Raw genomic sequence first — 14,606 nt, forward strand, 5'->3', positions numbered from 1 at the left:
AGCGCTTTTGTCTTATTTATTATCAAGACTTCTTCAGAAAGACATGTTTCATAAGTATGAGCAAACATTTTCACTTCCTTTAAATACATTAGTTCTAGCAGGCCATTTAAATTAACAACAGTTCCTTTCCAATAGTAAAGTGTGAACAAGCAGGGTGCTGTGTGCATTTTCATTAACATTACAATCGCAGTTACATAAGGTAAATTGGTCAGACAGTAATATAATAGCCTTGTGGTGCCATGTGCATACTAAAAGTGATCGTGTGCAAAAGGGATTGTGTGCAAAAAGGGATTGTGTGCAAAAAGGGATTGTGTGCAAAAGACTGAATCTGGAATGTCTGACTGCGGCAAGTGTGTCGTCTGTGTACACATAAGAAAAGACAACAACGTCACCTTCCCGCACTGCAACAGAACTGTCAGTCTACATGACCACTATGACTGCAACACAAAAAATATAGTCTACTGTCCTTTCTGCGAACATTGTGGGAATTTCTATATCGGCAAAACGAACAGGAAGCTGAGTAGTCGTATTAAAGAACACACTGCAGCAATACACAAACAGAACAGTTTGAATGCCTTGGCTAAACAGCAATTGAGAATACCGGTCCTTATTCTCCAAATGAGTAAAAACTGTATGCAATGTTGTACTGACTGCATCCTCTGTTGACGTATTCGGTCTGTATACTTTACTAACTTGGTAAAATAAACAAAAAAGCAGGTTAGCTGCTTTAAACTTCACAAAGACCAATTTATTGTAAGCGCTTTTGTCGAGGCAAATGCGCCAACTTCATCAGACAACTCAACAGCCATAAAAACCTCCATTTTATACTCACATTCAACACAATTAAACAATTAAACAGTTAAATCCTTGATTGAACCATTAGTTAAAAACTACTTCATATTTAAAGTGCCCTTGCTTCCTGACTTACAGTTTATTGCAATGCCTTAGAAGCTATGGCAACAGTATAAAAAACTTGTTTTTACTTGTTATTAAAAACTCCTAATAAATATAAAATCATAAAATACTTACTATTACAAAAACTTTGTTTTGTATTTATATTCAATCTAAATATCGAAAATTCTGAAAAATCAGACAAAATGATAGGCACCTCTAAAGGACCCTAACTATCTTTCAGTTTATAAATACCATATAAATCCATAACTTGCATAAATAATTAAATATCTAAAAATGTATGTAAAAATGTAAGTTAGATACGATAAACATCAGTTTGTGCATAAATATAACCTATACTAATCTAATAAACTTAATAGCGAAAGTATTAGATTAAAAACATATTCTTTAAGTTAACATTTTATCTAGAAAGTGCTTTTAACTTCAATATACATTTACATTTTATAGAAGCATATTCATTCAGCCCAGGGGGTGTATGTGCTGATGTCCGAATTTGCCACATAAGTTCACATTCCTCTAATCTTAATTCCCATGGTCCTCATCTTAGATTAGGTTCAACTTTCTGAATTACTGTAAAGGCAAACATATGTGTTGGATTCTTGGCTATGTGTTTAGCCAGGACGTTTGTCAGCATTCCCTTTTGAATATTATATTGGTGCTCATAAATTCTTTGCTTCATCTTTCTTTCTGTTTTGCCTATATAAAATGATGGGCAAAATTCACATAATGCCATATATGCTACTCCCTGGGGATCACAAGTATACTTTCCTCTTATTACATAGTTCTGACAAACGCCCTGGCTAAGCACATAGCCGAGAATCCAACACATAAGTTTGCCTTTACAGTAATTCAGAAAGTTTATTTATTTTATTTTATTTTATTTTACATTTGTTAACCGGGCTAGTCCAGCTGGATATATTTCCATTTTCAGTAGAGGCCCGGGGAGAAAAGCTCCAGCAAAATAAAAAAAATTAAAAATGTTGTTACATGGTAAATAAAAGGATTTAAAAAAGTAAAACAAGTAATAATAACATACTGAAGATATTTACACTTAAAAGAGTGACAAAACATGTAGCAAAACAATTAAAAATGTTGTTACATGGTAAATAAAAGGATTTAAAAAAGTAAAACAAGTAATAATAACATACTGAAGATATTTACAGTTGAAAGAGTGACAAAAAAATGTAGCACAGTAAGATTCATAAGGAATGTTACACATCAAAAGTAGAAAGATTTTAGCAGTATGTTGAACCTAATCTAAGAGGGGGACCATGGGAATTAAGATTAGAGGAATGTGAACTTATGTGGCAAATTCGGTCATCAGCACATACACACCCTGGGCTGAATGAATATGCTTCTATAAAATGTATATTGAAGTTAAAAGCACTTTCTAGATAAAATGTTAACTTAAAGAATATGTTTTTAATCTAATACTTTCACTATTAAATTTATTAGATTAGTATAGGTTATATTTATACACAAACTGATGTTTATCGTATCTAACTTACATTTTTTACATACATTTTTAGATATTTAATTATTTATGCAAGTTATGGATTTATATGGTATTTATAAACTGAAAGATAGTTAGGTTCCTTTAGAGGTGCCTATCATTTTGTCTGATTTTTCTGAATTTTCGATATTTAGATTGAATATAAATACAAAACAAAGTTTTTGTAATAGTAAGTATTTTATGATTTTATATTTATTAGGGGTTTTTAATAACAAGTAAAAACATGTTTTTTATGCTGTTGCCATAGCTTCTAAGGCATTGCAATAAACTGTAAGTAAGGGAGCAAGGGCACTTTAAATATGAAGTAGTTTTAACTAACGGTTCAATCAAGGATTTAACTGTTTAATTGTTTAATTATGTTGAATGTGAGTATAAAATGGAGGTTTTGATGGCTATTGAGTAGTCTGATGAAGTTGGGGCATTTGCCTTGATGAAAGCGCTTACAATAAATTGGTCTTTGTGAAGTTTAAAGCAGCTAACTTGCTTTTTTGTTGTATTCAGTCTGTATGCAAACTGCAGGGGATCCATTGTATCAGGTATAACTGACTGAATATGACTCATAATGATTCTCTCAAACCAGTCCATCACCATGGAAGTCAATGCAACCAGCCGGTATTAATTCCGGCAGTTGGCTTTGCCCTTTTTTGGCAGTGGAATAATAGTGCTTGTCTTATAACAAGTGGGAATTGTAGCGTGTGCAAGCGAGAGATTGAATATATCAGCCAGAACATCAGCAGGCATTGAAACACAGGTTTTGAGTGTCCTTCCAGCAATATTATCTGGACTGGCTACCTTCCAGGGATTTATTCTCGCCAAGGACTTTGCCACACTTGCTGATGATATTGTGAAAGCTAGTGGTGCCTCCTCTGTGCCCCTCTCTCTTATGGTGGTACACTTAAAGCATAGTTTGATATTTCTCAGTTGCAATAAGTTTGAATTCATTGCAAATCAGATCCAAAAACACAAAACAGCTAAGTCAACTCTAGGCCAGAATTTGCATTTAGCAAAACCAGAAGTTACACAGCAGGTGGAATGCATACCTTAGCCCCTTGCACTTTTCACCTGACTTATTCTTCCTCTCCTGTGTTATACATTCATAAGTTCATAGGTTCTTACTAAGATTATATCAAAGAAGACCATTGAAAAGTTCAACCACACCATCCAGTATTGATGGGAGACTAGCAATGTCCTCCGTCAAGTAGGGAAACCTATTTCATAGATGGAGAGTAGTCTGGGTTAGGTATCCATTTTGTCATTTGGCAATGTTAATGTGGTAATATAAGTTTGGGTCTCTAGAATGGATGTTTGGTTTATCACTGGATCACTTAAGGTGAAGGAGTTCAGCTTGGCTCAGATCACCCCTCAAGAGTCTTTATGTCACTGAATAGAGTGACAAAGCTTTTAATCTATCAGAGTCGCTGATGGTACTGACACCAGAGATCTTTTTGGTGAGGAAACATTGAGGACGTTTAAGTGAGTTTAGCTGCTTAGTAAGATACATACCAAAGGGGGGCACTGTATCCAATGCAGTTGCTGGGAGTTAGCAACACCACTAGGTACTCTTTTCAATCATAGTCTAAGCACTGTCTTTGTCCCAGCTGATGGGAAATGGCCACTGTTATTGCCTTGCACAAAGGTGGTGCTTCCATTGACCCCGGGAACTATAGACCTATTAGCCTGACTTACCTTATCTGCCAGGCCATGTAGCAAATCATCATGGACCTTATCAACAAAGATACAGGTAATCTCCAAACACTTGACCCTACTCAGTTTGGATTTGTGAAAGGGAGATCATGCCTGTTAAACCTGGTGGACTTCTTTGAGACAGTCACTAAGGCCATGGACGAGCAGATATCTGTCCATACAGCCTACCTAGACTTAGCCAAGGCTTTTGACACCATCCCCCACTCAGCCATCATTGATAAACTCACCCAGCTAGGTATCAACCCTTATATTGTTAGATGGGTCACTAAGTGGCTCACTGATAGAACACATATAGTCAAAATAGGGGAATCCACCTTCAACAGCAGACCTGTAACTATTGGCTTTCCACAGGGACCACCCCTGGGACCTCTACTGTTTAGAATCTACTTCTCCAAAGTACAAACAAAAACTAAAGGTCTGTGGCTGACAAAGTTTGCTGATGACTGCAAACTGGGAGCGGTCATAGAATCTGCAAATAATGTCAGCATCCTACAAGAGGGTCTTACACAAACAAATGATTGGTGCCAAAGTCATAGCCTTAAACTCAATGCAAAAAAAAAATGTATTATCATCCCTTTCAGTAAGAGTGATGTTCATACTAACTATCACATCAATAGCAGCACCCTCAGTGGCGAGACACCTGGGCACACAGGATGACAACAACCTTGCCTTTAATCACCATGTCTCCACAGTAGTAAGAAGGACATTATATATTGCTTATCTCATAAGTAAGGGCATTGCTTCCAGAAAAAAAGAAGTTTTAACCTTTCTGTACCTCTTTCCTCATTGGCCAATAATTGAGTACAATGCCCCTTTTGGTATGTACCTTTCCAAGCACCTGTAGCAATTGGAGAGATCATAAAGGTTTCTCACAAGGAAAATTCAAGGTCTTCGGCATCTGTCCTATGTGGATCATCTGAAATCACTGTCACTTTATTCTGTTTCATACAGACTACTCAGAAGCGATCTCTGCCTTGCATATAAGGCAATATCTGATCCTGCTTTATTGGAAATGGTGCATATCTGCAAGTCAAATGATACACAGGTTACTCGCTCTAAAGATCTTAACCTGGTATGTGACATTAATAGAACCTGCTGAAGAGAAAGATTTGTCTCCCAGAGGTTACCACTCCTTTGGAACAGACTCCCACTTCATGTCAAACAGAGCACCTCATTGGCCCTCTTCAAATGCAATCTGGATGATTGGATGGGTAACTGTAAATCCACCCTGATGGTTCCACCTGTGTCCCTCTTGGACAGGGGCAATAGATGCTGATCATGGAAATAAGAGTAGAACTTGGCTAGGCTTGTAAGGGTGCTAGGGCCATTAGCCTTGTAACTTTCTATGATCCTAATAATGGACCTTCAGGAGACACCACAAATGATAAGACGAACACAGTATAAAGATTTTCTGATCACCACAGAGACATGGTGGTCTAAGAAGGCTCTTTTGTCTAAAAAGGTACCCCAAGTCTCTGATGACTATATCAGATTTAAGTGGAACAATATCTATATTGCATGTAGAAGTAATGCTAGATTTACTAAAAGAAGCTGCTGTTATACAAAATTAATAACAAAGAGTTTCATCTTTTAGTCTCAGTCAAGAATGGCACCGTAGGATGTCCAAAGTACTTGTTTGTTTCACAAACAGCACTGGAAGACTGTCTGCCAAAATGTTCAGCTCAGTCTCAAAGAATAAAGAAAAAACTTCATTTGTATAGTTTTTCCTGTCAATTTCATGCATGCAGAACTTTGACGTAACATTACTTTCAACAAATCATTTAATTTTTAATTATTTTATGTCCCTGTGATCCCCGCTTAGAGCTTTATGTGAACACTTTACGAATATGCCTTTTAAAACATACACCAGCTGTGCTTAAGATTTATTGGCTCTCATTTTTGTAACATTTGGTACCAGTGCATACTATCTCACAGACATCCTTGCAAAGACTCATTCCCCCAGCCTGAGAAGGCCTGAGCATACTGTTGGTTAATCTGGTTTCCACTGATACTTGTCACAATTAACTAACTTTCAAACATAACATAACATCCCTTAACTCCTTTAGCACTTAACTTTGCCTTCAATTATCTGTCAGTAAAACTACAGTTTGTGAACAGAGAAAATGCAGTTGCAAGACATTTGAAATATAAAGCTACTACTTATGTGCAACTATATTTTGCATAATCATGCATCTGTTTTTCAGTTTTCCTTTGACATAAACATTATAAACATTTTATTTGATTCATGTTTGAAGAAACTATATGTCAATATGCATTTTGTTTAGAATAAGCATGAGCTATAATAACTTTCCATAACACTATATTGCCTTTCTTGGCATTGATGGTAAGCACATGGTTAACACACCATGCATGTGTTTGGCCTAGCCTTTGTGCTGACTTTGTGTATCAGAATGAGATTTAATAACTGGCACTGGTTTGCAATCATCAGCAATCCTGGATAGCCATAGTCCGTTCATATACGCTAATAAGCAAGCAGCCCCCTGAAGTCAAGAGGCAATAAATCCAGGCTGAGAATATATCCAAAGATATAAATAAAGTCCACAGAAGATAAATCAGGTACCAGTTTAATAGAAGACACAAGCGCTTTCACATAGCTTCATCATTGTCACCTGATGAAGCTATGTGAAAGCCATTCATTTCTCAGCCTGGCACTTTTTCAAAACACATAGCAAGCACTTATAAACACTGGCACTAGACCCCCCATACTGTACAGAAGGACAAGGCTGTCTAATTGACCTTACCAGCCAATCAGTAAAACAGTTCACTGTACCTATCCAGGCATGTCCAAAGGGCAGTTTTAGGTGTACTCTCCAGTCCAACTGGTGAATCTGGGCATTTTGAGGCAATGTTACAACTGCCTCATGTACACAGACAATCCTCTTCTCCTGCCACCAAACACTAATACATGTGAGAGATGCACTTATACAGCCAAACTGGAGGCTAAGCTCTCTCAACCCAAGACTGGATCAGACAGTCAAGAGGAGAAGGGAAATACTTGCATCACACCACCAGTCTCACATAGACTCATTAAACCAGCACCGGAAAAAACACACACAAATACATGAAAAGATACTCGGAGGCTAAATAAAAATCTGCAAAAGCAACAGAGACCTCCAAAGCAGACATCCAAGCAACCTCCACCCCCCCCCACCACAAACCATGAAGCACATAATTCACAAAATCAGTCTTCCACGCAATCACAGCCCTTAAGGAAAAATAACAAACCCAACACACTAGTAATAGGTGACTCTATAGTCAGGCACACTGATGTCCCACTCACTAGGCTAAATAAGGAGAAGGTTACTGTTAGCTGCCTGTCGGGTGCCAGGATCTGCCACATAACACAAGCACTCAGGTCACTCCAGAACAAGTACAAATGTGACTCTGCCATTGTCCATGCTGGTGTGAATGACCTGAGCCGTACCTCCCTGGACTACATGAAAAGAGACATGGAAGAGCTCTCTGATCATGTAGCCTAGGCAGGTATGACCCTGACCCTGAGTAGCATCCTGCCCTCACCAGGAATGATACCACAGTATTAAGAAAAAATTATCAATTTCAACAATTGGCTAAGTTTCTGGTGATCCAGTGTCTGTCTGCCTGGGATGACATGCTCGACAAGCCACGCTGCTTCACTAGAGATGACTTGCACCTGTCACCCTTAGGCTTTTGAATACAGGCCAGGGCTCTTGCCACCCCCATAGTGCCTTTTTTAGGCAAGGCTTAAAAGACAAACTCACCACCGTAAATAGCACAAGTAACAAAAAACTGAGGGTATTGCTACTCAATGCCAGAAGTCTAAACTTCAGAATGCATGCACTCAAGGCACTCCTCAGTATGGAGAAAAATCGATATATTTGCAGTAACAGAAACTTGGTTTGAGGCTCCAGAGAGCACCTCAGCACTACCAGGCTACAACTCATACCATACATTTCGGCCACAGAACCAGGACCGAAATACAAAAGGCGGGGGCATATCCATATTCATCAAGGATACCCACACCTCCAGGTTAGTGGCACAGCACGATGCTTCAGAGATCATCCACGTGCAACTAACAATGGGCAAAACTGCAATTCAAATTGTAGCTTGCTAAACATCACCCACCATGTCCCAGGATCCCAATTCCGCATTTCTGGAAACACTGGTAGACATAAAGGTCCTACCAAACACCCTAATATTGGGTGATTTCAATTGCCCAAACATTAACTGGGAGAACTACTCAAGTACTAACTCCCTTGCCCAACATTTCCTAGAATTTATAAACTCAAATGCCCTGGATCAACTGGTCAACACTTCCACCAGAGGTGACAACATATTGGACCTGGTCATCACCAACATGGGCGACCAGTGTTCCACACCGGAGGTCAATCCCCCGCTGGTTAGATCTGATTATAGACAAATCACTGTGGATATTCACATTCTGCCCCCACCCCCGGACAAGGAAACCACCGTGAAAAACTTTTCAAAAGCAAACTTCACGTTACTTAAGACCGAGGTGGAAAGTTTCAAAGCCCCCATGCTAAAGAATAACGCTGTCCAATCTGCAAAATCCTTTACTAATGCATACTATGGGTACCTACAAGAATGCATAGATCATGCTATCCCAAGCAAAACCAAGACTCACTCCTCCAAGAAAAGGAAACCAGTCTGGTGGAACCCTGCCATAAACAAGCTATACAATAGAAGGAAGAAACTAGTACAGAAAAGAGTAAAATCCCAAGAAGGGAAGACATCCCTGATCAGTAGCAGCAAGAAACTACGATCCCACATAAAATTATCCAAGGTGAGCTTCAAAAGAAAAATTGCCAATGACTCCAAATATAACCACAAGGCATTCTTTAGCTATGTCAGGAATCTAGGTGGCAATGCTCAGATCTGCTCGAAGTTAGTGCAGAATGGCACAAAATACACTGAACCGACCGATATCGCCAACATCCTGGCAGACAGGTTCAGTGCAAACATCACCCCTCTCTCACCTCCAAAAGGGCCCATAACCATACCAGAAGAACGTAGAGCCCCTGAAATCACAGACACTCAGGTTAAAACAGCCCTCTCCAAAGCCAAAAACACAGCATCAATGGGAACGGATGGTGTCCCAGGCTGTGTCCTACATGAGCTCAAAGACGAACTAACCCTTCACCTAAACACACTGTTCAAACTCAGCCTCTCCACAGTCTACGTACCCACAGAGTGGTGCACAGCAATGGTTATTCTTCTCCACAAAGGTGGAGCCACAACAGACCCCTGGGAATTATCGCCCTATAAGCCAGACTAGCTTGGTCTGCAAGGCTATGGAGCACATCATCATGGAACTCATTAACAGAGACATTTGGAACCTCCAAACACTGGCCCCTACCCAGTTTGGCTTTGTTAATGGCAGATCTTGCCTCTTAAACCTGGTGGACTTCTTTGAGACAGCTACCAAGGCTATAGATGAGGGAAAGGTGGCACACACAGTCTACCTAGACCTTGCAAAGGCCTTCAACACCATTCCCATTCTGGTATTATAGACAAGCTCACCAACCTGAACATAAACCCCTACATCACAAGATAGGTTGCCAACTGGCTTACGGACAGAACCCATATGGTGAGAGCTGCGGGAGCTAGGTCGGACTCTAAACTGGTTACAAGTGGAATTCCCCAGGGCTCAGTCCTAGGACCCCTCCTGTTCGGAATATACTTCTCAGAGGTACAGGCAAGCACAGGAGGACTATGGCTGACCAAGTTCATAGAAGATTGAAAACTAGGGGCTATAACTGACTCTCTGGCTGACACAGACATCCTCCAAAAAGGGTCTCACTGAGACAGATACCTGGTGTCAAAATCATGGCTTCAAGCTAAATGCCAAAAAGTGCATAGGTGGTAGTCCCCTAAATATGGAAGACGTAATAAGGGATCTGGGGACCCAAGTAGATAGTAATCTCTCCTTTGATAATCACATTGCCAAAGTGGTTAGAAAATCCTTCTATGTGGCCCACCTAAGCACAAAAAGGTTTGCATCCAGATCAAAAGAGGTCATTGTGCCCCTCTACTCATCACTCATCAGACCCATCATAGAGTACAATGCCCCATTTGGATTGTACCTTACAAGACACCTGCAACAGCTGGAAAGACCACAGAAGTACCTCACCAAGATGATCACTGGCCTCAAACAAATGCCCTATGTAGCTCGACTGAAGAAATTCCAGCTGTACTCGGTTGCATACCACCTACTCAGAGGTGATCTCTGCCTGACATACAAGGCCATGTCCAACCCAGAATTGATGGACATGCTCCACATAAAGAAAACCATATCCCCTTGAGCCACACGCTCTAGGAATCTAAACCTCAACACAACAATAAATAGGACATGCTGGAGGGATAGATTCCTGTCCCAGAGACTTCCCATACTTTGGAACAAGATTCCAGTTTACATTAGGCAGAGCTCCTCACTAACACTCTTCAAGAGAAACCTTGACGAGTGGATGGGAAACAGAAAGTTTACCCTGGGGATCACTTCAGTGGCTCTGCTGGACAGAGGCACAGGGAACTAATCTAAGGGGGTGTCGAAAGCCAACACATTCTGGCTAGGCTTATAAATGCCTTTGGGCAGATAGCCTAGCACCAACCTATGAACCTATGAACCTATGGTAAAGTTGTCACATGGGGGAGGGGTTCTACAAGAGCTGAAAAGAAGTAGTTTACTTTTGTTTGGAATTAGGAGAAGCTGGGAGTTATTGAACCAGGTCTCGGCTAATGAGAAGCAATTTGGGGTTATGGAGTGAAGGTCCTCTATTGTGTGGGCTGAACATATGAGGGTGGTGTCATCAGCATACTGAACTACTGAGACAGTGGGTATGGAGGATGAGAGCTGATTGGTAAACAGTGGGAAGAGCAGTAGGCCGAGTATGGAGCCTTGAGGGACTCCTAAGGATACTGATAAGAGAGAGGATAGTTGGTTCTGCCATTTTACTGCTTGTTGGCGTCCCGATAGGTAGCTTTTAAACCATGAGATAGTGGGGGAGCTGATATTTAGGGTGGTTAGAGTATTAAGGAGTCTATTATGGCTGACCATATCGAAATCTTTAGACAAATCTAAAAAAATGGCAGAGAAGTTGTCCCTTGTTTTTATGGTGGTTGACTGTATTGGAAAAGGATATTAGAGCAGTGGTGGTGCTATGGAAGGGCCTGAAGCCATGCTGATATTTAGATAACAGATTGTTTTCTAGAAGGTAGCTCATTAGCTGTGTGTGAATGACTCTTTTTAGTATTTTTTAATAAGGGTGATGGAATAGCAATTGGTTGATAGTTATTTGAGTTCTAGGGAGTTCCCACCCTTGTGTAGTGGTATTATGTGGGAGATCTTCAATATACTAGGTACTTTACACTCTGATATTGCTCTATTAATGAGAACAACAACAGGATAGGCTATAACCTCTGCAGCCAGCTGTAGGAATTCTGTTGGTAAGTTATCTGTGGTCAGGGTGGTAGGTTTAAGCTTGCAGAGGAGTTTTACAATGGATTTGGTTGACACTGTGTACAATCTGAAGTGTGAGATATTATCTTGCGTTTCTGTACTATTCTGTGTGGATGGTAGGACAGGGAAGCTATTGTTACTTTGTGTTTTTGCAAGGGCCTGAACTTTTTCGGTGAAATATTTATTGAACTGAGTGGGGATATTATCCTGGTTGTTAACTGTTACAGGTATAGGGGTAGTGGATTTGCCTGGCTGAAGTATAGAATATATAGTGTCACAGAATTGTTGAGGGTTGTGAATATGTTTTTCCTGTAGGTTTTGGTAGTAGTTGATTTTGTCTAGTTTAATTAATTTTATGGCCTTATTATGGACTTCCGAGTAGTTCTGTTTTGTTGATTGTGTTCTGTTCTTATGAAACTGTATCCATGCTTTGTCTCTGTCTTTGAATATGGATTTAGTTACCTTAGTTAGCCAGGGAGCATGCTTTGCTTTTATTCTGATGATTTTGGTGGGTGCATGATGGTTTAATATTTGTAAGAAAGTTGAGTTAAAGTACTGAACTGCCTCATCTAGAGATGATTGCTTTAGTGGTTTCCAGTTGCAACATTTTAGGGCATTTATAAAGTTGTCTAGCTTAAAGTTCTTTTTGTGTCTGATTACCTAAAGGTTGTCTGGTTAATTTGGTGAGTTCTACTCTTAAGAAGGAAGGTAGGCTGATGGTGGCTAAGGCTGTCATGTAGATAGCCTGCTTGAGATGCTAGTGAAAGATCAGATATAAGAATCCAGTCCAGTATGGACGCATGCGTGGATGTTTTATCAGTCCTAGTAGAGGATGAGATAAGTTGGATAAACCCATGGAGGTTAAAGTGGGTGGGTGGATTGTGGCCAGAGCTTTTAAACCAGTCTATATTAAAATCTCCTAGCAGAATATTTTCATGAGGAAGGGAGTTTGAAATCAATTCTTGTAGGTTTTCTATACTGGTAATGTTGTTACCTGGTGGGCAGTAGCAGCCTATAATATTTGTTTGTTTACTGGGGTTCAGTTTTAACCTTGTAAGGGTGACCTCTGCATTGCCTATGTCAGGAATAATAGCATCTGGTTGTTCTAAGATGAGATGGTTCTGGAATAATAGTGCTACCCCCACCACCACCCCTTTTGCCTTTTCTATCCCTGCGTACGATGTTACAACCTGGTGCTTTTATCTCATTGTTATTGATTTCTGGTTTAAGCCAGGTTTCTGTCAGCAATACAATTTCAGGTTTATATAGAGCTAATAGAACATGAAGCTCATGTACTTTATTTAAGATACTTTCACACTGAGGTTAAGAAAGAGGAGAGAGGCCTTGTGTCTATGGATAAGAGGAGTAAGGCAGTCAGGGTCGGTGATGGGTAGGGTGTTGAGCCCGGGGTTGGGATGTATGTCACCACTGCATGCTAGTTTATTTAGTATATGTATGGATAAGAGGAGTAGGGTGGTCAGGGTTGATGATGGGTAGGGTGTTGGGTCTGGGTTGGGGTGTATGTCACCACTGCATGCTAGCTTATTTAGTATATGTAAGCAGAGTTTGTGAAACTTGTGGATGATCATACAGTGTTGTAGGGAGGTCTGGGTCTTACATTTAAGTGACTGTATTTTATGTAGACAATAATTAGTGTGGGAAGGTGTGATGAGGTATGGACCTATAGGTATGTATGGTGGCACAACATTACAGTCTATAGTTGCAGTTTGCTGTAGAGAGGAGATGTTTTGCAGTTGAGTGTGGTATGTGGTGACAGCTGAGAGCTGGAGCAGTGCGATAGTTGTGACTATATACAATAGGTTTAGTCTGGAGCAGTGCGATAGTTGTGACTATATACAATAGGTTTAGTAGGTGATTATGTAGATTATGGAACATTTTTCCTTTTGTGAGGGTGAGTAGATAGAGTAAGTGGGGTATTTTAGTAAGTCTTTGTAAGGTTAACTAGAGTGATGGTAAGGTGTGGTTGTAGTGGTGTGGTGAAGGTATAGTGAAGTGTGATAGGATGCAGCGCAGGAGCGAGATTTAAGAGGCAGGATTTGAATGAGCCATATAATGCTTAACTGACAGTGACTGGATGGTTTATAACTGATGTATAATGTTTACAACTACAGTTGTTTCAAGGGTGTCTGTGATGTAAACGGTTTGCAACTAAAGTGATATTATTTTGTATGTTTTTCATTTATATAAATGTAAGATTACCTTCATCATATGTGTAAATTTAATAAAGATGTTGGGAAAAAAAAATATTCCCACTAGCATAGTGATTCTCTGCTAGATAACACGGTCATAAGGCATTCAGCGGTATTACTAACAATAACATGAGGTTCTAAGATGAAACGATCCCACTGACATAGCAGTCACTATTTGTACTAGACAATTCCTCACACCTGAGGTGAAATGGCAGCTGCCTAACATAACCGTCATGGAACTAGGGAAACATGACAGCAATAGGCAGGCACTGGTGACAGGCTTTCCCAGGAGATTAGTTCTGTTTTGTTTCCTGTCCCAGCTGACAGTTCTATACTCTTTTGACACAAGTAGAGTTTTGAGTCATGTCATTTGCTGGCATGCCGCTAATTGTTGAATCTTTTCCCATCCTCCCATCCCCCAAGCATAAGTGGAACAGGCCTGATGTCTTATCTGTCCTGGCAGAATGCCATTATAAATAAGTACAGCGGTCAGCTAAGATAAAAAAGAAGCTTGAAACAGAGCACGTGGCAGACAAAGAAACATTGCATACAGACGAGAGGAGTTGTTATAGCTGGTAAGGGGGCAAAATGGGAGCAGCTAGAGAAACTGAGGGCAAGAGAGGTGAAGGGATGGCAAGGGCAACAAGGTAGCTCAGTGATAAGATCCCTGTCTCCCAGCTCCAGGGCCTCTGGTTCAGTCCTGACTTCTGGTCACTGTCCATGTGGAGTTTGTTTGTTCTTCCTCTGTCTGTATGACTTTTCTCTGAATACTCCAGTTTCTTCTCATCTC

The sequence above is a fragment of the Protopterus annectens genome, chromosome 12.part0 (genome assembly GCF_019279795.1).
Source record: "Protopterus annectens isolate FY-2018-M chromosome 12.part0, PAN1.0, whole genome shotgun sequence".
NCBI classification, from domain to species: domain Eukaryota; kingdom Metazoa; phylum Chordata; order Ceratodontiformes; family Protopteridae; genus Protopterus; species Protopterus annectens.